This window comes from Diorhabda sublineata, chromosome 5 (assembly GCF_026230105.1).
Source record: "Diorhabda sublineata isolate icDioSubl1.1 chromosome 5, icDioSubl1.1, whole genome shotgun sequence".
Lineage (NCBI taxonomy): Eukaryota > Metazoa > Arthropoda > Insecta > Coleoptera > Chrysomelidae > Diorhabda > Diorhabda sublineata.
The window spans coordinates 19,613,004-19,638,318 of record NC_079478.1 but is presented as its reverse complement, the minus strand read 5'-3'; the positions used below and the strand labels follow the sequence as shown (position 1 = coordinate 19,638,318).

At 30.8% G+C, this 25,315-nt stretch overlaps 1 protein-coding gene and 1 long non-coding RNA gene across 3 annotated transcripts in view; one reads left to right on the top strand and one right to left on the bottom strand.

Annotated features, from left to right (window-relative positions):
- LOC130443769 (serum response factor homolog) overlaps positions 1-25,315 on the bottom strand; it is a 258,199-nt gene that overhangs the window by 87,179 nt on the left and 145,705 nt on the right. The window lies entirely within an intron of this gene.
- LOC130443770 (uncharacterized) overlaps positions 6,240-25,315 on the top strand; it is a 41,134-nt gene continuing 22,058 nt past the window's right edge. Inside the window, exons 1-2 of the long non-coding RNA XR_008909880.1 lie at positions 6,240-6,326; positions 9,684-10,027. This is a non-coding gene — a long non-coding RNA (uncharacterized LOC130443770). The remainder of the gene's footprint in view (positions 6,327-9,683; positions 10,028-25,315) is intronic.

Genomic DNA, 25,315 nt, shown 5'->3' with positions numbered 1-25,315 from the left:
TCTGTGACCAATAGTGCATATTATGCCGGTTAACCGTACCATCACTATTAAATGTAGCTTCGCCTGTCCACAAAATACGTGAGAGTAATTGAGGGTCATCATATATCATATGTAGTAACCAGTTGCAATAATCCAACCTTCTGTCGTAATCACGATCAACCAATTGTTGATGCAGTACTATATGATATGGATGAAATCAAAAAGAAATATAATGTCCTATTAAATATCTTTCCGGAATGATAAATAAATTACTATGTTAACATATAACCATGCCCACAAATAATATTATGCGTGAATATATTTTTTAACCCACTTTCCCGCACGCATTTTAGTTTTGAAAGTGCGGGAAAGTAAAATTATGCAAATTTTCACCTTATTAGATAGTTTTTTACTTCGGAGGTTATAACTATTGTTACTACAGGTAAATAAATATTTACGAAATTGTCCATCAAATAAAATTTAAACCTTTTCTAGCTTTTTGTAGCATTTTTAATTTTTTGAAAATATAAAATAATAAAGATATTTTTCATATAACCTTGTGAATTCTTCAAAGGAGTGTCACAAAACAACTATCAAACCACCCGGGTTTGAAATCAGTTGCTATGACAACCCAGGCGTGTAATTGTTACTAAAACATCAAAGTTGTTCTAAACGTCTCGGAAGTGACCGATATATAATGTATAATCTTCTAAATTAAACCACATTAATCCAAATAACTCTACTGGACCGGTAATTCTTACTAGTCTACAGAATGCAACAAATTGTGTTTTCAATATTAATATTTATAATATTCAGTAGTTTTTAGTTAAAGTTTTGTATATTATTATGTTTGTTGGAATAAAATAATTTTTGAAAAATGGGTCGTTGTATATACGGTCGTAGAAAAAATAATATTCCTAACTAATGCATAAAGTGTCTTTCCGCACTTGACCGCTTGCCCGAACTCCGCTTCGGGCACGGGACAACTGCGGTCGCGTGCGGGAAAGTATGACTTTCCGCACTTGTTAGGAAAATAACTATTTACATCATAATTTACCAGTGCCCTGTCAAAATACGTTGAACGGTGGTTCTGCTTATTCTCAAGTCTCTACTTATTGCTCTAATACTGAACTGCGGGTTAAATTGCATATATGCCAAAACATTTATTGTGTTTTCCTCTGAACGACCTCTATCGCGTCGTCTAAATACAGGAAGATTAATTATATTTCCAGTCGTTCTAAAACGGTGTATGGGTCGACGAAAAACTGCTACCGGGATGACGTCTTTGGGGATATTGTATGGCATATACCCTAGACGCAAAAGTTGCATTTTTCATATATTCAAAGTAAATGTCAATCATATCAAATGCTTATTTGTTTGTAAGAATCATCTTAAATACAACTTATAAGTAAATTTTATATCGAATTTAATGCACATAAATCGCAATGACACTAAATGAACAAATTACTAGGTTTATTAATTTGACACAAGACATATCTTTTTGTTTTGTTTTTTTCATGGCCCACTACTTGTTTTTATATATTTCCATTTTAACTTCCATAACGCAGTTTCCCGGTGACAGCATAATTAAGTAATATTGACATAATAATTGGAACTATTATTAATAGAACAAGGAAAGACAATTTTGAGGAGTCAAAAAATGTTAAAATCCATTCAGTCAACCCGGAGTAATTTATGTTTAAAGGAAAATGCTTAAAATTTACATTTCTTAGGATATCTCGTAATACAAAAAAGATATCGACATGCGGTTTTCGCTATTCTGTTGCTAACTTGGTCTACTATGGTTCCTGCATGTTTCCATTTAACGTTTTTCAAGGATAGCTAAATTTAAAAAAATAAATAAATAGCGCCCTTTAGCGTATACGTCACTCATTAGGTTGTTTCGAAATTATAATTCTTACATTGGTAGAAAGGAGCTCTCTTCAAAAGACTAAGTTTGCATAGATAGGTTAAGTAAAACTGGACTTACAGGCGCTTTTTCATAATAAAGTTCCCGCTTCCCCTCACCTCTTATTTGAACAGATAGACTAAAACTGGTAAAATCAAATAGACGCTGAATTTCTTGAAGAATACGATAATCATAGTTTAATTAGGCAAAATTATTCATTTTATAATTTTTGGTATTTAATCTGGCGGTGGAACTAGAATTCTGTAAATAATTTCCATGTTTCTCTCCAGGTCACTTTTGTTACAAATTCTTTTCTCGAAGCTGTACTATAAACGGTTCCCGAGATATGGCCGAGAGCCATTCTTATTGGGACACGCGGTATATGTCCTAGATGGCAGTGTTTCCAAGCACGTGGTTAGGTTAGGTTAAGTTGGGTAAGGTTAGATTATGTTAGGTTAGGTTAGGTTTTAGCTGTAGTACTGGAAGATACAGAAGATGGGTTTAACCGCTTGGGAACAAAACAAAGAGTGATTTCAAAATACTATAGCCGTTCAGAATTTAGTAAGTGCCCTGCTAACATTTTGAAAATTGAAGAAGTTTCCGAAGACAGTTAAATCCCCCTAAGATCAGTGGCTACTGCTCAATTGTCAGGACATGGGCAAGGTTTTAAAAAATGTAACTGTAAGGGTAAATGCCAATCAAAGAAATGTGCTTGTCGAAAAGGTAATGTAATTCTAAATGCCATAATAGATTGAGTTATACAAACAAAAAAAAATGAAATAGCCTGATTTGTATTCTTTACGTACGTATTTTTAGGTTTCTATAATAAATAAATATCTTACAAATACACATATGGAGTAACAGATGTTAACAAAACTATTTTAGTTCATCCAATATCAATCGCAGAAGACAGTCATGTGAAGAACAATCAATAACATCTAATAAACCGGCAGTCCACATGGACTCATAATCTCCACTGTTTGCCAATGAAATATCGAATCGCAAACATAAATGCATTTCTATTGGCCGAAACTGTCGTATGTGGCGTATGGCGTATGTACAAAATTTATTTGAAATATTCCTGCTAGACAGTTTGAGATAAGCAGTGGCGTTGCTTGATGAGATTTAAATGTTTAAAAAAGGAAAATATTCTGAAATCTAATAATGCACTTATAATAATAAATTTTCCATTTATCGAGTAGTCACGAAAGGGATTGTTGTGGATCATTCACAGAACCGAAAAACATATAAAGGAAAACTGAAATCAGTTGAAAAAGCTAGTTTTGTCAGCATGGTAAACACAATAAACTGAATAAATGGATGGCAATAACCGAATCGTTCGGATAGTTCGATGGCGACAAGATTATTTGCGTCAGATAAAAGACTACCGAAGTTCTAATAGACGAATGTGGTACAAAAAGGAATCAGTTCACGTTTGGTATCCTATTTAAACCAAACTCCCTTACAGGGAGGTACATTTTACTCGTCTATTTAAGTTTTATAATTTAATTTTCAGTTGAAGCAAGTTAACGAGGTATAATAATGTTTTTATCTAATGATTCGATTGCCTTTTAACGAATCCACGCCTATGGTTGATGAAACAAAATTGTCGGCAAGGGTTTTTATAATCTGCAATTGATTTTGGAAGAACTATGAATAATGTAGTAATGTCCCAAACAAAGAAAAATGATGTGAGCAAATCAATAAACTTGGAAAGTGACTGTGTATATAAAATTATATATTAAGTATGTACCTTGATTAAATACACTGAATTCTCTCCAAGTTAGAAGAAATAAACTATGCACAGCATCTCTTAACAGCATATACCCATTAACACCCAACACAAAGTTACAAGAGCTCGTTATTCATGATAAGGAACAAAAATGGAATTTATCAAGAAATAGAAATAAAAAGAAACCAGATATTCCCACTATTTGTCATTTATCCCAGATTTTGTTGAGCTGATTACTAAAATGATTTCATTTGGGTATTGAGTGATATAATGAAAAAAGTTTTAGATAATTAATTTAAAACCTTTTTGAATAGTAAAAAAATTAACGATGGATTTTAAAGCCTACATTATTATAATTTTTTGAACTCATTATCTTGGTTGTTTATCGCATGAAATTTTTTTTTTTCAGAAAACTGGCAGTGCAAAGTCAGCAGAAATTGAAAAGAATTGATCAAAATTTGATGCAAATTTATTTCTAATTAGTTTTTTATTTATTCCTGTCGATTTTGAGAAATCACCACAACAAGTTGGCATGGATTATTGTCCAAAATTCAATTAGATTTAATAGAATCAATACGAATTTGTTGCTAATTAGTTTCAGCAACATCGTACTTAATCTAATTAAAAAAAAAAACATTTTCCTTGGTAAATTTCTAATTTGTATGTACCATGTTCGGTTGAATGTAGATTTTCTTTGGGAAAATTTGCTGATCGGGTGCATTGTTGATAGGTACTAATAAATAAAATAATAAATTTTATAAAATTCAATAAATGAAATCAGTTATTACCTCGGAGTAATGACTGTTTCTATTTGGAAAATGAGACTTACTCTAAGTCGAAAGAATTGGGCAATTAAATTAAAATATAACAAGATGGTTGCTACTTAAGTTTTGAGATATGGCAACACTGATGTTGTCCAATATGACACTGCCATCATAAAATTTGACATTTCCAACGTGTTGCTATTTGAGTTGTTTACAAATTCTTGAAAAATTCATCTTGGTCAACAAATGGGATTAATCGCCAAAATTTTCGTGCGATGATTTTTCATGACTTTCAAAGTGGATTAAACCAACAGTAGTCTATCGATTAAAATGCTTCGAATTTTGGTGATGAAACACCATCTCGAGCGACAGTATGAATTTCGTCGAACAAAATCGACTGTTGTACCAGATGATGTGCGTAAACTGATATGACCGACAAATTATGGATCTATGCATATGAAAAAACACGAAACTGAGCAAAAATCGACCGTTTGGGTCTTTCATGTCCAGGTAAATCCAACAAAAGTTGTTCGTGCGCGAAGGACTTTGAAGCAAATGATTGCCTGTTTTTTAGAACAACTGGGCGTAGAACGATCAATTCTTTTTTTTGTCGAAAGTGTTCGAAAAAATCAGGGAAACCAATTGTAGAAAACGAATCATTCTCCACGACAACGCGAGCACTCAAATAAATTGTATACGTTTTTTCACACGGTTTTGCTTTCAAATCATATGTTTTGGAGGTATCTCATTAGAAATGGAAAAAATGCTTCGAAAATTGGTTCAAGCGCATGCAAAAGTGTATTGATCTTAATGGCGAAGATTTTGAATAGCAATAAAGCGATATCCAATTATAAATATTTGTTTATATTTGTCTATCTCAAACTAAAGTAGTTAGTTTGTTCTATTGGAGCTCATCAAAGAATAAGTTTATTGTAACTAATTAACTGTTACTTTCAATCAATTAACAACGATAGCTGATGCATGAAGCATTAACTTGTCTTCAACCTCGTCCAAATGTCGCAGCCGATTTGCCTATAAAAGCATTTGAATTATAAACAGTTCACTAATTTTTAATAGTTTTTTGAACTTTTTCATCTGTTATTTTAAATCATCTGTTATTTTAAATGGCACAGTTGAAATTAATTCTTATTTATTTAGTATGTTATTTAAAAAATTGATTGTTTGAATGTTTGCATTAAAGAAACAAATGTTATTATTTTATATTGAAAATGGCGAACTCTATCATTTTGATTCATTTAGTAACATCACATATATGGCAATTAATTATTCAACTTTCTTTATTTTTGAGTCATACTTAAATATTAATTTGGGATGTAAATTATCTCGAAGGAAAACTCAAAAGACTCAAATAAAGTTAACCTTTATTACACAAAAAATATACTTAGAACTCGAAATAAGTACTGCTGGAGTTTTAGACTCAGACGTGCACGTCATCAAAAATCAACAAATAAAATAATCATAGTTTTATAAATGAGTTGCGGTTTTCTTCGTGAGGATTTTTTAATTATAATTTCATGATTTGTATTGTTGATCATTGAAACTTCTAAAAAATATTTTATACTTATTATATAAGTAATTGAATTATTTATATAATGTAAGCTAATAAGTTAGTAGAAGTTTCAATCATATCAAATATAATATTTTTCGTTCATGAAACATGCGAAAAGCTATGTAAATAGCGTAATAATATTGATTTCGTAGAGCGAGCTACGTTAAACGTCCTCTCCTCAAGTAATATCTCCTAAAACTGCCACTGGAACCCATATATGGTACCAGTACCATATAATGCACCTTCGGCTCCCTGCCGACAACCACCGACACTGACTCATGGGTCTAGAAACCCAGCAGTTCTTCAGCGACTAGCGAACGGCCGCCATGTGAAAGAACCTGTGATGATGACGCCGTACGTGGTGCCCAGATGGTGAGTTTTTGTTTTATTTTTTAAATTCTGTGTTTATTTTTATGAAAATACTGTGCACAAATGTTTACGAATCATGTAAAAAATAAGATGATATCATTTTAGGCAATTAGAATCAATTTGTATTTTTTTCAGGATGCGTTGATTTTATGTTGACTGATATAACAATTTTTTAAATATTCATTGTTAATATTTGTTTGTTATATTTAATTTTGTTATTCTAAGGTGGGAAGTTATTTGTGTATAGAAAAAAATCACAATATGAGATGAATTGATTAATAATTCGACCACATAAGCGATTCATTAATATGTCGAGTTTCAATACATTTTACCAACGCATTCTCATTGTTGGAATACCTTTTCATCCTCCTCAAATCTATGGTCGGGTTGAACCGCGTTGGAATTTTGAAATTTCTCGACGTTTCGGCTCCCGCTTTGGAGAAATTATCAAAAGAAGGGTGAGGATAGGGTGATTTTAAGTTCATTGGTGGGAAGTGATCAGATTCCGTGGTCTCAATCTGTCTATTAATGCAATTATAAGAAATAAAAAAAATTGTTGAAACGAAATCCAATAAGTGGGAGCGAATTTTTAGTGGTTTACATACATGGTGACGAAAATGCAAAAAGCTGTCAATAGAGATTTTAGTACAAATCCTACAATTTAGTAAATTAAATATAACGAATAATTTAATTGATGGCCGCTACATATTTTTGAAATTTATCCAAGAAAAAATTATTATTTGTGGTTAAAAAAAAATTTATTTTGATATTCATGTTATAGGTGAATTATTGATAGTTATATTTTGATAAAGACCGGAATAGGTCAAACGTTTTTGAAACTAATTTTCTTTCAAAAGAGACCTGAAATCTAGAGGTTTTTGGAATAAGCACACATTTTGGAATACACAAGCTTTGAATCTCTTTTCAAATATTGAACCATCAAATACCATTTCTATATCCTCATTTCCATCGCATAGTGGTACTGTTCAACAGATTCATCATGCACTAAATCAATTTCTACAATTATTCAATTCTCTCTGAATTCATACCACTCCAGTGCCATTCCGGAACGTTTTTGAACTGTTATCGTAAACAGCTAAGCACTTTTTCATATTTTCTCCCCTATGAGATATTTTTTCTTACCTCTACCCTCCATATATTACAAGATGGCTTCTCAAAATGTTTCTATGCTTTTATATAAGTTGTTTATAATTATTTAAGGAAAATGAATGATACTAAGATTTCCGTATCTTTAGAAAAAAGCGTTTCCTCGTCGAGTTGTGTAACCATAATTTGTTTCCCCTGAAATTGCATTCTGTATGTCTTCTTTATTTCCACCTTGTCACAAATTTCCAGAAATATCTGAGTCTCGAAATTTCTTTCCGAATCGGTATGGATATCCAGGAACTCTTCTGTTGACTGATGAAAACGAAGTCTTTGCCGCTATAAAAGCTCTCTTAAACAAAAATATACACTAAACTAAGTCGCGCATGCTGAATCTCTAAGTGCAGCGTAGCTGAGATCTATTCATGTGACTTTTGAGGTGAGATTTGTACAATTATACAGCTTATCGAATTTGATTCCTAAATAAAACTCAACTGTTCACAATTGGTTAGTCTAATGGGTATATATTTTCGAAAAATCCGATATTGTTTGTAGCATTGAAATATCGAAAAAGTATTTGAAATTTTGGTCGATAATGACTCACTTGTCAATCGCTATTCAACGAATTATTCTGTCTTATGATGACATAAATACACATTGGAATATTGATATAAATAATAAAAAGCGTATCCAGAACCTTTAAAGGACAATGAATAACAAAGTACCACAAACGTTAATACGATTAGTGGCAATGACGATGATAAATTGTAGGATAAGATGATAAAAAACGGACCATCCAGAAATTTCTATATAACTTAACATACGATAAATACATGAATAATTTGAAGTTTTTCATAACGAATTGTCGGTTGTTTTTCATTATTTATTAAATAAAAAAAAATATTTAATGATAGTTTTAAGATTTAATTAAGAATTTTTACTGTAAAAATATCCTCTTTCGAGCAAAAAGTTCGTTCTGAATGCTTTCAAAAGTTATTTATTTAGGTTAGGTTAGGTTGATATATACAAATATTAAATAAAAATAAATTTTTCCGACAAGTATCGATATATTGGAAACGAAGCGATATATCGAAAAATTTTATTTTTCATTTTCGACTTCTGTCTTATGATGACATAAATACACATTGGAAAATATAAATACACATTGGAAAACATAAATACACATTGGAGAAAGAACAACAAAGTACCACAAACGTTAAAATACGATTAGTAGCAATGAAGATGATAAATTCTAAGGTGAGATGGTAAAAAACGGACCATCAAAGAAATTTTAAATAGATGCTGAAGTATAATTGATAAGTACAAACAAATAATAGCATATACTGATGATTTGACTCTAATAGTGACTAACCAACCTTGAAGACACAATAAAACAAATTATAAAGGAGGTAGCAAAAAGAAAATAAAACATGAAAAGTTCCATTATATGAAAATTAATATACTAAATTGTAAATAAGTAGCGATCAAAAAATATTTGTATTGTAGTATTTGTATTGTTTATGTGATTTCGTTTCTTAATTGAAAATTGGTTTTTTGAGGAAATAAAAATTATGACGTTGACAATGACAATTTGCATAATTAACTTAATCAGTACAAGGATATATTAAAAAATTCTTAGCCTACTATAGAACCAAAGAAAATTTCAATGTCAAAATATTTTATTACTCAACATACAGCAGCGAACCTGCAACGTTTCTAGACCCACAATTTGTAATTCAAAATGAAAATTAAGTTATAACAAACTAAATAATTCTTTTTATTACCTCATGGGATATTTGTAATACTTAATTCAGTTGTCCGCAAGAAGGTCAACATAAACATAATTCATATTTTTTCCTCATGTGTTATCAATTAATAAGAACCATACTCATATCAACACGAAAATACGATAGCCTGAAATTGTCCAATGAAGTTGTTATTGTTCATGATAGACATTTATTAATGAACAAGAACATTAACTATTTCGACACTATTTTATTCATGTGGTATACTTTTTGAAAGTAAAGAATAGTAACATATTTTTATCCACGTATCCAAATCTAAATATCCAAATACAACACAGTGTTTTAATATTTTATTGACATTCAATTAGTAGAATTGTCAATCAATGTACGGACTAAATAATGTTTGTTGAATAAATATTAATTTATTTATATTTCGTACACCTCTGACCCGGAACAACGATTTAGAAACCATCTAAAAATCGAAAAACCAACATGATTCACTTTATTTCAGAAACGCAGTATTCCCGAGTCCATCGACCTGGTTCCATATGTGCCGAAAAACACCGGTCAACCCCGTAAATAAATAAATAAAGACTTCTGAGCTTCACTAAGTGCTATAACGTGTCCGAAACATCAATCTTGGGAAGGGTTGATGTTCCTGAGAGGATTATTAACCCCGCGAAAGGGTTAAAAGTAAACAGGTGCTCGCCTCTCGTCCCCCCACTACGTTCACATCGCTGACCGAGTTGTCTTCGGCACCTAGAGTTGATGTTGCGACTCGAATTTCTACTTGACGGTACAATGTACCTGAAGTAGCCAGGCACCGTAGTACCACACACGTACTGAAAGCAACAGGTATCGTATGCCATTTAGATAAACGTGAATGATGATACGATTTTTTTTTTCGAGGTGTTGTTGTGTATTGTTATGTTTTGAAATTTGCTAGGTCATTTTCAACATTACGCAATGAGCGCCGATTTCAACAAATAATGTTAAATATATAGATAGATTATTTAAAATATTTTGGATTAACTTTATTATAAACTCTAGATATGAAATTGATATTTTTTTAAATTCTATTTAATGTGTATGTGATAGCTACGGCTACCAGCATATTATACGCACATCTCCAAAAGTCTTTGCCCCCCTCTGGTTATATGAAAAAATATTTTTAAATTTGTTAAATGTGCTCATTCTTATACTTTATATACAAAATATACAGTAAACCAAGTAAAGAAAAATGTGCAAAATATTGAAGCGTGAAAATTTTTATTTTGAGAAAAAAGATATGATGTAATAAAAAAATAAATTAATAGTTCGTATGATCGCCTCTTCTTGCAATCAATTGGCCAACGCGTCTCGGCATTTCGCGAGTCAAGTTATCAATAACATGGTCGGCCATATTGTCCCACTCTTTTTGAACGGCAGCAGTCAGGTCTTGAAGGGTTTTCTCGATGGGATATTGCTCTGCCAATATAAACCCACACATGTTCAATGGGATTCATGTCTTTGGATATTTTGTACCGTTTCCGTGCGATGTAGTTTGGCATTATTAACGTGAAAAATAAATTTGCTCCATAATCATTACATAAGAACTCAACCTAACCAAAGATATCATAATTGATATTTACAAGGGCCTCTACCAAAGTGGGAGATGAATTTATTCTCCAGTAGGGTGTTGTAAGATATTTAACAAATATTTATGAAGGCAATTTTTTGCATAATTTCCATATTAAATAATCTATAATTAGTTGTTTCTTGGCTAAATATTGTCTACGAATATTTAAAGGTGGTTATTGAATGTCTGCCAAACTGCTTGGTTAGGAGATGACATCATTAGCCCCATACAAATTTTTATTGCTTCATATTGAATACGATCAATCCTTAAAAGTTTTGTTTTAGATTTTGCCCCAAATAATGTACACTCATAGTCCAATATGGAACTAATATAAACCTTATAAAATGTATACGCAAGGTTCGCATCTGCTCCACATTTTTTTTTTGGAAACTACTTTTAGCTGATTCATACATTTTTCCCAATTATAATAATAAAATAATTAATTTATTGAATGATAAGACAACGTACATACAAATTAAACAGGACCCTACAATTCATATCAAAAACAAAATATTTTGGGAAAAACAACGTTTTATTTCGCCATCATATGCAAAGAAATTGAAAATTCACAATTCCATACCTCCTAAAATATATGGTTTACCAGAATTGCACAAACCTGAAATAACTCTTCGATCAGTTGTTGCAAATATTTGAGCTCCTCTCGCCCCATTATCTAATTATTTGAAAAAAATTGGAATTTCAAAGAAAAAATCAAAAATATTATAATTATGGTCTATGTATCTATTTCGTTTGATGTAGTTTTTTTATATACAAGTATTCCCATTACAATTGTGAATTATATATTATTATTAAATAGGACAAAATCGAAAAATACACAGACATACTTCAAAACGAATTTATTGAAGCTATAGAACAACATCTACAACAACATATTTCAAATTTGAAAATGAAATATATGAACAAATTGATTGTTGTGCTATGGAAGCTTCCATTTCAAGTGTTATAGCACAATTGGTGATGAAAGATCTTGAGGAAATTGTCTTAAACAAACCTAATATAAATATTATATTGATGATTGCGTCACTGTTGTCAAAAATGAAATTAGAAATCAAAAATCAATTCTTATCAAAAAAAGGTACAATTCACAATCGAAATCTAGATGTCAAGATGGTCCTCAAGATGTTTGAACTTCAATTCATGTCATCCCATTTTACAAAAACTATCAGACCTTGAATTTAGATGCTTAACTATACAAAAAGCAATAACTGCATTATAGGAAAATAATTATCTTGAATAAATGATAAATATCATATTAATTAAGGAACAAAGCAGAAACTGAAATCGAAACATAAATCATTTTTCCTTACGCCATATTCAAAAGGACTTCCTCAACTCCCTCAATAAGTGAAAGTCACAAAGTACATTATCGAAATATTTCACTAAACTAAAATCTTCTAAAGCATTCAAAAACAAAATAAACCAAAAACCACGTAGCACGGCCAATAGGGGTGATAAGTTCAAACACCAAGCAGAGCCACGTGACGGTAGGGTGGGAGGTGTGTGAGCAAAGCTACATAGTTTTTTTCAGACGAAATATTTTTGAAGATAATGATTTTATTTGGCACAAAAATGCTAATTTTTCGGGAAAAATCATAGATACATTTTTTTAAAAATAGTGAACTATTAATATTATCATTCGTGGTAAACCAATTCGATTTGGATATAAAATGTGGTGCCTAAACACTGACTTTGGACACCTGGTCTACCAAGGAAAAAATTCAAAGTCTAACTCAGAGTATGAGTTGTCGTTTGGGAAATCGGCTGCTCCACTTATGCAAATTGAATGAGCTACCAGATGGAAAGAGAGCCCTGCCCTACAAAAGATGAGGGTTACAATGGAACATGGACAGAAAGTTCGCTAGAATGAGCCGATGGAATATTCATCAACAAATGGATGGACTGCTCAGTAGTTATAGTTGCTTCGACAGCTTACGGCCGGAAAGATAAGAAAAATCTTTCCGTAATGCCACCTAATTGTATAAATATGTATAATAAACTTATGGGAAGTACTGACCGCATGGATGAAGATCTGACAAAATGGAGAATATCAAATTAGGAGCAAAAAGTGGTGGTGGTCAATATTCACATGGACGATTGATGCAGCAACAAATAATGCCTGAGTAATGTACAGAAAATCAATAGGGAACGTCACGAAATTAAACTTTCGTAGAGAGATTTGCCAAACGTATTTAAAAAAGTACAAGACTGACTATAAAGTCCCTTGGTGGGTCTTTATCTGTCACTTCGGTTTCAACACGAGCGATGGAAACTTTGCGGTTTGATCATTTGGATCATTATATATCCGAAACTGGAGGCAAGAAGAGAAGAAGATGTACAGGAAATGATTGTAATTCGGTAGTAAGATCAATTTGCGAGAAGTGCAAAGTTTTTCGGCGTTTCATAAGTGAGTTTGATAGTAATTATTTTTATTATTACTTGTTATAAACAAGTTTATAACAGTTGAATTATACTAGAATAATGTAAAAAGAATTAATAAATTATGATTTTTTAGTTTGATATATTTGTTTTTATTTGTACCTATCAAGGATGACCGTATGGTCTCAGCCGATTTCCCGCTTTCACACTTTCCCAGAACGAAAAATAATTATTTTTTCATGTTTCCCGTGACTTTGAATACCTAATTAACAATTGTACTGAAAAAGAAAAAAGAATTAATTAAAAAAATTTAGTCTCGTCCCTGGAGGGTTAATAAATATATGATAGAAAACGTAAAATATTATGAAATAAAATCATCGGGCAGTTGGGGGGCGAGGTCATGGAGAAGACTACGTGTAGGGAGGAAGAAGTCCTAAAAGGACTATAATATGACCACGTGGTTTATGGACGCTCCCTAATATTATTTAATATCAAGTACCTTGTAACGATTGTGACGCAGTTTACATAGGATAATTATAGAAGTATTATCCAGTTCAACACAAAGAGTAGGCTCACATAATCGAGATGGAACTCAATATTTTTTGAATTTAGCTTTTTTGTTTTTATAACCACTTGGTTATGGATAAATTTTTTAAAGATCTGGAATGAGAACTATTATACATTTCTGAGGAAGAAGATCAATCTGTGCCCCGTTACTATTAGATGATTTAAACTAGTGGATGGAATATTTGAAAAAGCCTGTCCTCGACTTGTAATAGTTTCATCGTTACAAAATTTATTTGATGCAGGTCCCTCATTGATCCATGTTTAATCTAATTAAAATATATTTCTTTGTTGGTTTCTGTTAATTTCTTCCCCATATTATAATATCATTTTTTTCTGTTAAAATGGACTTTCTGGAATACTTTTTCCAGCGGTTTTCATAGTGTGCATCGTCTCAAATCAGGGTAATCCTTAACAATCATTTTTTTCTAAAGAAAAATGCATGTACTTCTCTTCGAAGTTTTTTTATATGAAATTTTCGTTTCTCTGGATCTTTGAGTACTGTTTGAATCTTGTTATATTTCTCTTCTTTAATAAATCTGTAAGTCGTAGATTCACAACCCAAATACTATTGATCTATAACTTAATTCGTGCGGTTTGATAAGATATGTCATTCATTTGAAGCGTTAACAACAATATTTTTTTTTTCACTCAAATATGTCGAACTTTATTCCTGAAAAAGTGTTTTTGCGGTTAGTTCTTCTTCATTACTTCAATATGAAAAAAATTGCAGCCGAAAGTCATCGTATTTTGGTGGAAGTTTATGGTGAACATGCTCTAGCTGAGCGAACGTGCCAAAAGTGGTTTGCATAATTTAAATTTGGTAATTTTGGCATCACTCGATGAAGAGCTAGCAAAATCTTTGGGTGTCACTCAAGCAGCCATTTCAAAACGTTTAAAAGCAGCTGGATATATTCAAAAGCAAGGAAATTGCCAACTCCATTACGCCAACTCCAAGCGCAAAAAATCATATGTGAAACTCGGTCAACCAGCCAATTCAACCACAAAGCCGAATATCCATTCTCTATTTGGTGGGATCAGTGCTGTATTATGAGCTGCTAAATCCGGGTGAAACCATCAATGGAGAACGTTACCGAACACAATTAATCCGTTTGAATATGCGACCAGACACGAGACAATAATTTTCCATCATGACAACGCTCGGCCCCACGTTGATATTTGGAAAACAGTGGATGGAAAGTTTTGTCTCACCCGCCTTATAGCGCAGAGCTTGCCCCTTTTGACTACCATTTGTGCCGGTCAATGCAGAACGCCCTCACTGGAATACGGTTCACATCAGAGCAAAAATTGGCTTGATTCATTCTTGGCTACCAAGCCGGCGCAGTTCTTTTGAGATGGAATCCACAAATGATGGGAAAAGGTGATAGGTTCAGATGGGAAATACTTTGAATAATACTATTGTACATGTTTTTCTTAAATAAACGTTCAAATTTTGAAAAAAACTACACGAATTAAGTTATAGACCACTAAATAATTTCACTGTGTCATCAACACTTTTACATAAATGTTTGTCTGTAAATGATTCAAAACAATTAAATGTAAATGTTTTTTCCTTAACTGTTAAAGGACTGATTTTTTGACAATTACGCGGCCTCAAATTTTCTATAATCACACTTAATTTCACAATAGGATGCACACACGTTGCAACGAAACTGAACTGTTTAAAATAGACAACTCGGAACTCCTCACTATAAGGAAAAACGTAAAAACTTTTATCGGCAAATAAATACTGATAGATCTTATGATACGGCTATGTATTGTTGAATAACAGGGCTTTTTACCACTCCAAACCTTTTTTTGTACAGATAATATTTAGATAATTCTAATAAACTATATGGTTTTTGAAATTTTTTCTGGTTTATGCTAGAAAATATGAAGAATTTAATTGATATTTCCTTCCATCTCAAAAAGAATTTTTCGTCTGAATTTTTTTCCCTATCCCTATCATGCATCTGCATATTTAATAACTTGCTTGCTTGCCTTGTTTTTTGGTCCATTTCAATTAATAACACGTTTTTATATGAATATATTTTTACCGTTTCTGCTCATTTATTTTGAGGTAAAAAATTGATATTGGGTGTTAAAATTATAACAAATGTATTTCGATCTTAACAGAACTAATTTTAGTTACACTCAAAATAGTTTTACGCAAGAAACTGTGTATTTCTATCGACCTTTGTTGCGGAATCATTTAAAAATTATAAAAACTAGGTTAATATGTTCAAAGTATTCCATTGGAGCAACAAATACAAGATTAAAGAACATTGGAAGAACACAATATTAACAAGTGCTTTTATTGTAGAAAATAATCTAAAACTTTATTGTGAAAGTTATAAAACCATTTTATTTTCTAAAGAAACTGTGTATTACAAAATATGTTTTACTATAAATATCATGTAGTATGTACGTAATACTCACAAGACCATTATAATACAGGGTGTATCAAATAAAAAGAATGCGATGTTTTATTTACAAATGCAAGAACTATTTCTAGTTAGATTTTATTTAACATATCGTTGGCATATTTGGTAAGTACACCCTATTCAATGACTTTTCGGAAACTATGATTGTGTTAACCCGATCATGATCTGATTGTTCGGAAACTAATATAGATCACGTTCATTGTTGTTCGGAAACTGACACGAGTTGATTGGGTCGTAGTCATATGATATGAAGGGTTTTTTCATTAAAAATTATGTATTCTTCTCAAATTCTAATGAAGAATATCTATTAATAAACAACTAAATGAATATCATGGAAGAATTATCACATAAGAAAGTAATAAAAATCAAAAGTTTTGTGATCTAAATCTCGATCTAGGTTGGGCAATCAGCTTATCGGTGATCTACCCGTACCCGGGTTATAGCATTCGAAAAGTCTTTCTCATTTATATTGAATAAACGTTTTTGGTACAATCAGCGAGTGATTGGTTAACCCTTGCCAAAATCTTGTCTTGTCGTACGTTTCTGGTTGTAACTCAGTAATGAAAATCACATATTAAATGGCCGAATATTATTTTGATATGAAGCATATTAGGATATTAGAGGATGGTTTCCAGAGAAACTTAACTCAAGCAATTAAAATATTTATCTTTAGATTGTTCATTCATATTTAGAATATCTTCCACATGATCGTCTTAGTATAAATGAATTGATAAAATAAAAAATGGCAAAGTATCTTCTCATTCTATCAACATTTCTTTTAGTTTTATTTGAAAGTGGAACATCCCTGAAGATTATATGGAGTGTGAGGTAAATTCAAATGTTATTTAATTTGCAATTGTGAAAAACGTAAGAATAAATTGCAGAAATGAAAATCCCTTCCCTTTTTTGAATACGAAAGTGATTCTTTGAAATGTTCTCGTTCAAACGGTCCAGTTTGTAAACACTTTCGTGTCAATTTTGTTGATGAAATAGTTCAGTCAAATTATGTATTCAAATCAAAAAACATTCTTAACGTCTCAGCGTTTCAATATACGCAGTGAGTTTTGTGTATGGAACGCTTCAATTATCTCGGAAACGGCTTGTACGAGTTTTATAAATTTTTTGCATAAGAGTTTACTAACAGTAGATCTTGTTATAGGATTTCGGTTAGGATATAAATTATTATTAGGGATATTACACGTTTCTTGTTGACTTCTATCACTATATCCTAATATCGATAAAATATCAATTCGTTCTTTTTCAGATAAAGGATCCATTATGACTTTCAATAAACTATAAATAATAAGTATTTATTGAAACGACAAATTTATTATTTTAGCAGTCATAACCACTTAAATGTAACTAAAACTCCGAAATTATGGCATTTAGGTATAGGGACCACTAGATGAAAAATAATAAGTATTTCTTGAAAATTTAGAAAAGCCAAAAATATACAGGGTGATCTATTTGAAATAACAAAGTTCATTATTTTTCTGGGCAAAGGAAAGATCTGACAAAAATGTAGTTACCACCATAATACCAGCCTTATCAAAAGACACAAAGCACAAAAATTTATAAAAATCGTAGTAGCCGTTTCCGAGATAATTGGAACGTTCCATATATAAAGCTCTGTATATATTAATGCCTTGAGTGATTTAATTATATAAAATTATTGTAATCGCTTTTCTACTAAAAATATTCTATTTATATTGGAATAAATTTTTTAACAGTTATTTGAAATATGCTTCTTAGATGTAGGTTCGATGAAGCGATTTGTTCAGCTCTTAGATCACCCGTCCAATATCAAAGACGTTAAATGGTAAATGAATTAAGACCACTCTTCCAAAATAAAAAAAAAAGTTCTCGACTAATTGATTATCAATTGGTTTAAAAATTGTCTTCATTTGACAAGAAAATATATATATTTTTTAATGGTATATATCTAGTTTGATTAGACCATGAAACCCCTCGACTTGGTAATTTTAAGTTTCCGCGATACCCTCGTTTTTTTAACTCTAGAAAATCGGTAAATCCTTCGATTTCCATGAATTTTTTTAATAATCGTTTTTACGGCGGATTTATGAAAAAAAATATGGGGTTAGGTTAGGTTAGGAAAGGTGTGCTAAAAATTCAGAACAAATTTTCACATTTGGTATGTCCCATTCCCAATTCTCTTTAACAGTTACTATAACAGTTATTATTTTTTAATGATAAAAATTTTCAATTTTTCAAAGTTAACTTTTAATATTGTACACTTGATTACAAGCGATTTTAAGAAAGTTTTTGTTCATATAACTTTAATGATTACTTAATAAAAAAGGTACAAACGATTATATGTGAGAAAAGGTCAATTTGAAGAGAAATTGTTATTATTTTTAATTGTAAAAACATAATAAATCAACATTTTCGTATAAATTTATTTTCAATTTGTTCGTTCTTTGTGTAGATTATGAAAAAAAAGTATAACAACTTCATTTGATTGTTTGGAAAAAAGTTATTAACAATCAATTATACGTGAATGAGTACATTTTCATGAACATTTAAAGCCCTGAAACCGATATGAGTTTTTTTATTCCCATTTTTTTTCGTAAATCCATCGATAAAGATTTAAAAAAAAATTCATCGAAATCGGATCGTTTTTCGATTATCTAGAGCCAAAAAACGAGGGAACCGAGAAAATATGAAATTACCCTCGACTTTTTTGAAGAGGCCGTTGCTCACATTTTGCCACATTTCAATCCAAATTTGCGAAGAATTTATTTTTTAATCATTAGTACACATTCGCCAGATGCTACTACAGTGACAAAAATTCAGTTAAATTATAGCAACTCATTTTTATTTAATTTTAATTGATCCTTCAGTCAACTTCCCATATAATAAAAACGACTCTACGGGACCTAAAAACATTTTGAAAGTAAAAAAATTTGGAACTTGGAACTCATGACACACCGATTACATTAAAAATCACATTGAGTTAATAAATTTTAATACATTGCCTGTTATCTGTCAATAGTAGCGTGTTTATAGCCTAGTGGAATGTATATTATTTTAACATAATATATTTTAAATGGACGGTAGCTTGGAATGAAATTAATAAAAAATTACTACGCTTCGTATTTTGAACGGTATGACGCTCATGAAAGTTAAATTAAGATCAAGTTTTAAACTGGGTGATATAGTAATTAAAACATTTTTTCACTTTTTTAGTACAACTTCCATATTTAAATTCAATTTTACAAACTGAAATTGAATGGCATATCGAAGAAAAACCCATTGAATGGATTTTAACATTCATACAATATTTGAAATGACACACAACTTATACCCAATGGAAACTTCTCATGAATAAAAAATTATAGATGAACATTGATCTTTCCCCGATAAATGAACTAATTAAATTTCATTGGATACCACATCAAAAATAATTTTAATGAAAATCGAAAAGATTTGGATAATATATAAAACGAGGAAATTATTGCAAAATCTTCATTAATTTTGAAGAAAAAACGCCTAGGAATACAGAGAACAAATATAATGAAAAAAGTTTTAAATGGTAAAGTCGTAGAGAAAACATGTGCGCAGATATGCTGATAAACACCTATATAGAAGCCCCCAGAATTAGACAATGGGACCAAGCCTGGGACAGTACTGGGCAGCCGAGATTAAGCGCACTAGCCTTGGCCCAAGTCTGGTCAGCCAAGCGATGGCCGTGCCTGTGGTTTCCCAGCCTTGGCCCAAGACTGGCGAGCCTAAGTTCGATCATTCAATAGAAACCCAGTCAAATCTGGGTGACCCAGCTATGACAATGTCTGTGATTTTCCAGCCCTTGGCCCAAGACTAGCAAGGAGACGGTTAAGTCCCCAACTTCATGTTTAATATGTTTATATCTACCGTCGAAGATAAATCGTGTTTTTATCGGCTGTTTTTCAGTTGTTAATTCATAATTCAATTCTTTTCAAACAATGTCTAGTTCATATCGAAGAGTTAAGAAGTAACGAGTGCTAAACATAATAAATAACACGAAGAAAATAATTCAGGAGTAAGTGAAACAAATTCAAACAAGGTTTCTATTGATAACATTTGTGTCAGTGGCAATAGTGATTCTTCTGATTCAAAACCATGTGATTTTCCGCTTTGTGACAATGATTTTGATAAACTGATACTACTAATTAGTTAGTTAGTTAGTGATTCTAATGATGACAATGATGATCTGCTCCCTAATGAAGTCTCTCACAATGTAGAAGAAGCCATTGAACCAAAACGAACTCTCAGTGAAAAACCTCCAGTAATTCAAGAAGAGTCAGTACTTTTAGTTTGAAAATATGTTTTCTTACTAATTATTTTTGATTATTAGGAGAAAATATTTTAGAATAATTAAAGAATATTTTTATGTCAACTATTGATAATTTAAAAAAAACTAGTTGTATCAAAGATTGTCATTTATAAATAGGCCGAGGAAACGTAGAACTTATGAGGTTTTAAATATCTACCTCAAACTAACATAAATATATAAACTCAGGTTTATAGGATGGACAAATACTATAATCAACACCTTTCTTTGTCATACATAGATGGACTTTTCCAACAACTATTGATAAACATGAGAATAGTAGAGTCATAAACTAGATAATACATTAACCAAATATTTCACAAGAAGAAAGATAAAACTGCATTAACAAAGCAATAATATATCAAAACGATGTCAATGGAAAAAAAACTAAACAATTTGATTACAATTTTTAATCAATTTTACAATTTTTTTAATAATTTAATTTATGGCTACTACTAATTTTTGAGATATGACCACTAAGAATGAAAAAAAAATTTTTATTTTGATATTCATGTTGTGGATAAACTATTGATTGCTTTCAATTTGAAATCATAATTTGATAGAGACCTAAATTCGATATATTAACTTTTTACTTCTTAGACTTTCATATATGTTTTCTTCAAATTCTTCAGGTCTTTTTTATCATTGATGGCTTTCTCGTTCTTATGTATTTAAACCATTTCTAAAAATTATCTTTCGATTCCGTTTCAAGATTTTTCAAATCTTCATAATTGAATCCATTTTTTTATTTTTTCATGATTTGTTGATTGGTTAACGCAGTTTTATTTTGTTTGTGTATGGATGATCTTTTAATCTATTTGGTAAATACCGAGATGTCTACCCTATGTAAAAATCATTACAATCATTACAAGATACTTGATATATATTTTCATTGTTTTGTTTTTGGGTATCTTAGATTTTAATTTAGTGGAATATTTGAATAATGTATTATGTCTTTTACAACTTATGATAATATGATATTGATTGTTAGGAAGGTGCTTGAACATGTCGTAAGGAAAAATGTTTTATGTTTAGTTTCTGTTTCGTTTTTCAATTGATACTGGTATTAATCTTTTCCTTGGATATATTATTTAGAATTTTTGTTTTTTAAATGGCTAAGCATTTAATTTCAGCATCTGATAGCGACCCTTAAGATTACTGGTCTTTTTTATGACATAGGATAACAAGAATTAAAGTTTGAAAACATCTTGAAAATCTAGTTGGTTTTGTATTCCATGTATACAAGGTTATTATTACTTTTATACAATGTGACATCAAGAAAATTAATTTTATTAATTTGTTTTATTTTAACTGTGAATTGGAGTTTTTTATAGTAAGAATTGAATTTTTATTTATGCTTTCAACAACATTTATTGGTACAGCAGTAATGCAATCATCCACATAACGATAAAAAAGGGAATTACTATTAAGTTTCCTCAAGATCTTCCATTACTAATTGTGCTATAACACTTGATATGGAAGGTCCCGTATCACAACCATAAATTTGTTTATAAATTTCAATTTTATATGTTGTTATTATTGTTTGTTTTATAGTTTTAATAAATTCGTTTTGAGGTATGTTCGTGTCTACTTCCATTTTGTCTATTTTGTATTTCATCTGGAAAATAATTGATTAAAATTTTCTATTCGAATATTAAATTTTAAATCCTATGAAGTACATAAGACAGCTCGAAAAATATATTAAAGTTAGTCCACTTTCCCAATAAGAAAACATAGCTGGTAAAGACTTCTTTACAATTCATAGAAGGTCTAAGAAATAAGAATTTATACAAGCGAAACGTGTATACAGAGAAAAGGGAAGAAAAACAATTAGATCTATGAGAGACAAAATTATTTAGGGAGAATACTAGGAGGGCAAAACGAGGGAGACAAATACTCGTTGGTAGAACATGTTTTCTATTGTATTAGTATTCTATTAGTAATCTCAAAGTTTTAACAACGGGAAATAACTACCAAAAACAGATGTTCTAAGAAACAACAAATATTGCTGTGAATGATTATTGTATTACTAAAAAAACTGATCCAAATAACCTCAGTGAAATCTATAATCTTTCCGATTTTTTAAAAATAAATTCTATCAAAACATTCGTAACAACCTTAAATAACTTTCAATTGGATGGATTTCAATTTAAAAAAAAATGAATATCAACCAAAATCAATAAACTTCATATTTAAGTCTTATTGTCATTTTGAAAGTAGATTATTGAACGTATTGATTTGAAAATTTCATGAAAAATGAATTTAACCACAATTCTCGTTTTATTAATGTGAGTAAGAGACAATAAGAATTTGAAAAGTATGAAATTAATCTGTAAATGACTACAATCTCAAGAATTCTTTGATTACATGTTTTAACTATAAAGTACAAAGAATCACTGCGGTGAACAATTAAAAATCCAATCAAATTGATATAAAGCCGTTTTATTTTTATGGTTTTACATTTTTACTGTTTCTTCTTTTGTTAATTGATAGTCTTCAAAATTTTTACTCTCCACGGTGCTTGATTAACTTGGTATTAATATCATGACCAAGAACAAAGTTGTGATTTCGACGCTCGTACTATTCATATTAATCTTTTAGTTTCATAACTGCTCCTGGTATTGTCGATTGGTTAGGATGTTTGTGCAAATAACTGAATACCCCCTTACTATTGCATATTTAACCCTATAGAGTTCATATGGACAAAAGTAAAATCAGAAATACGAAAGTGTAATCCGTTTCTAAAACTGAGTAAATAGGTTGTAGAGCTTGTAAAGAAAATTTTAGCAGCAGACCGCCAAGAGCTTCGGAAAAACTGTGTTATCACCCTCTTTACAACCCTTCATAACTCAATCAAATGATTACTCTAGTTCAAACGATTCTGACTATTATTATATATAAATATACTTTGGAATTAGAATATTTTTTTTCTTTTGTTTTATTTGTAAAGAATTTATTTTCCTTTATGGTTTTTGTTTTGAAATTTCGTTTTCCAGAAAAAAAACGATTGGGGTACAAAAAGGGTTCAGTACACGACTGGTACCATGTTTAAACCAAACTACTTTACAGGCAGGTACATTTTATTCGTCTATTTACGTTGTATAATTTAATATTCAGTTGTAGCAAGTTAACGATGTATAAGAATGATTTTTTCTCCAAGTTTCAAGTAGGAGAAGTATTTATAAAAATAATAAATTTATAAAATGCCTATGGTAGATCAAACAAAATTGTCGGCAAGGGTTTTTATAATCTGCAGTTGGTATTGGAAGAACTATAACTGGTTTGCACTTAGTTATTTTTGCCAGTTCAACATTTTGGCTTTTTCTATGAAGCTTTAATGAAGAGAAAAATTTGATCAGTCAGTTAAACTTGTTGCAAATTTAATACAGTGACAAGATGTTTCTAAAACACGTTTAAAAGAGGATGCGTAGTTAAAAATGATCAGATAGAATATTTATGGACGGAATTTTACTTTAGAATTCACACATTATGTTGTTGGCTTTGACAAATAGAATTTATACTTATATAACGATAATTTTAATTAGATGATATATGTTAACAAACTACCTACATGTTTAAAAAAAAATAGTAAACACAATGAAGTAATAAAAGAAAATTATTCATAATCACTATTTATTCTCTAATATGGATATCCTATTTGGGAAACACATTACAAATCACTCATTTTTTCAAACCTACGATTTGCTAAAGTTGTAATTAATTTTGAATACTGTGGGTTAGCAAAATGACAATTTAATTAGCAAATGATAATACGGTTGTAGAATAAGCAAGTAGAAAACATTATCGAAAATGATTCGTGAATGATTGAACAAAAGTTCAGTAAAGCCCTGATGCTTTGTGCAAGCTCATCTAGGAAAAATGACAATACTTATAAATTTCTATAACTATTGGCAGTAAAACTGCCAGGACAATCTTAAACCATGCTTTCTCGTTGAATTCATTCCATGGTGAACAATTCGAGAGAATAGCTAGGAATGTACAATGTGATCAGTGTTATTTGTGCTGTAATTAAGTTTAGAAAACATACGAATAAATTCAACTCTACACACGAAGGAATATGTTTGGAAAGTTAGCCCGAAATATAGCCTTGGGTAAAAGAGATGTAATTTTGTCCACTGTTTTATGGGTGTCTATTGCGCAACTCATCATTGTTCGTTTTTTGTTCTAAGATAATGTAAAATTCACGAAAATTTTTCGAAAATTACTAGAGCGATTCGGGTATGAGTGTCTCACTAAGAATCAAGCACCTTTATGAATGATGTTCCTGTTAGTGAACAGGCCAAGTAATGGTGGCAAACTCGCCATATACACGGCGTCCCAGAACGATGAGAGCGACAGCGCTGTATAAAAACTCATTTCTGCAATATGGCTGAGGAATTAGGCATCAGCGTAATAGTATTTAATACATAATTTATGTACTCCGTCATCGCAAAATTTTAGCCAGATTTTGAGCATAAATTCACATGCTGGGAGGTTAGCTCGAGTCTCCTCTAGCAATATGAAGAGGAAGGAGAATATTTATTACACCGAATAATCACCACAGATGAGACTTGGATATACCACTATAATTCGAAAATTAGACGCGCGTCTATAAAGTGAACGAATAAATTATAAAGGTGTACCAGTTAAAGCGAAAGTTAGCGGGGAAGATGTTGTGTAGCGTGTTTTGGGACATTAGAAGAGTAATTGAGGTTAATTTTCTCACTGAACAACGAACTGTCAATGCGCAGTATTGAAATAACCTCCTGAAAACACGCTGAAACCTATAT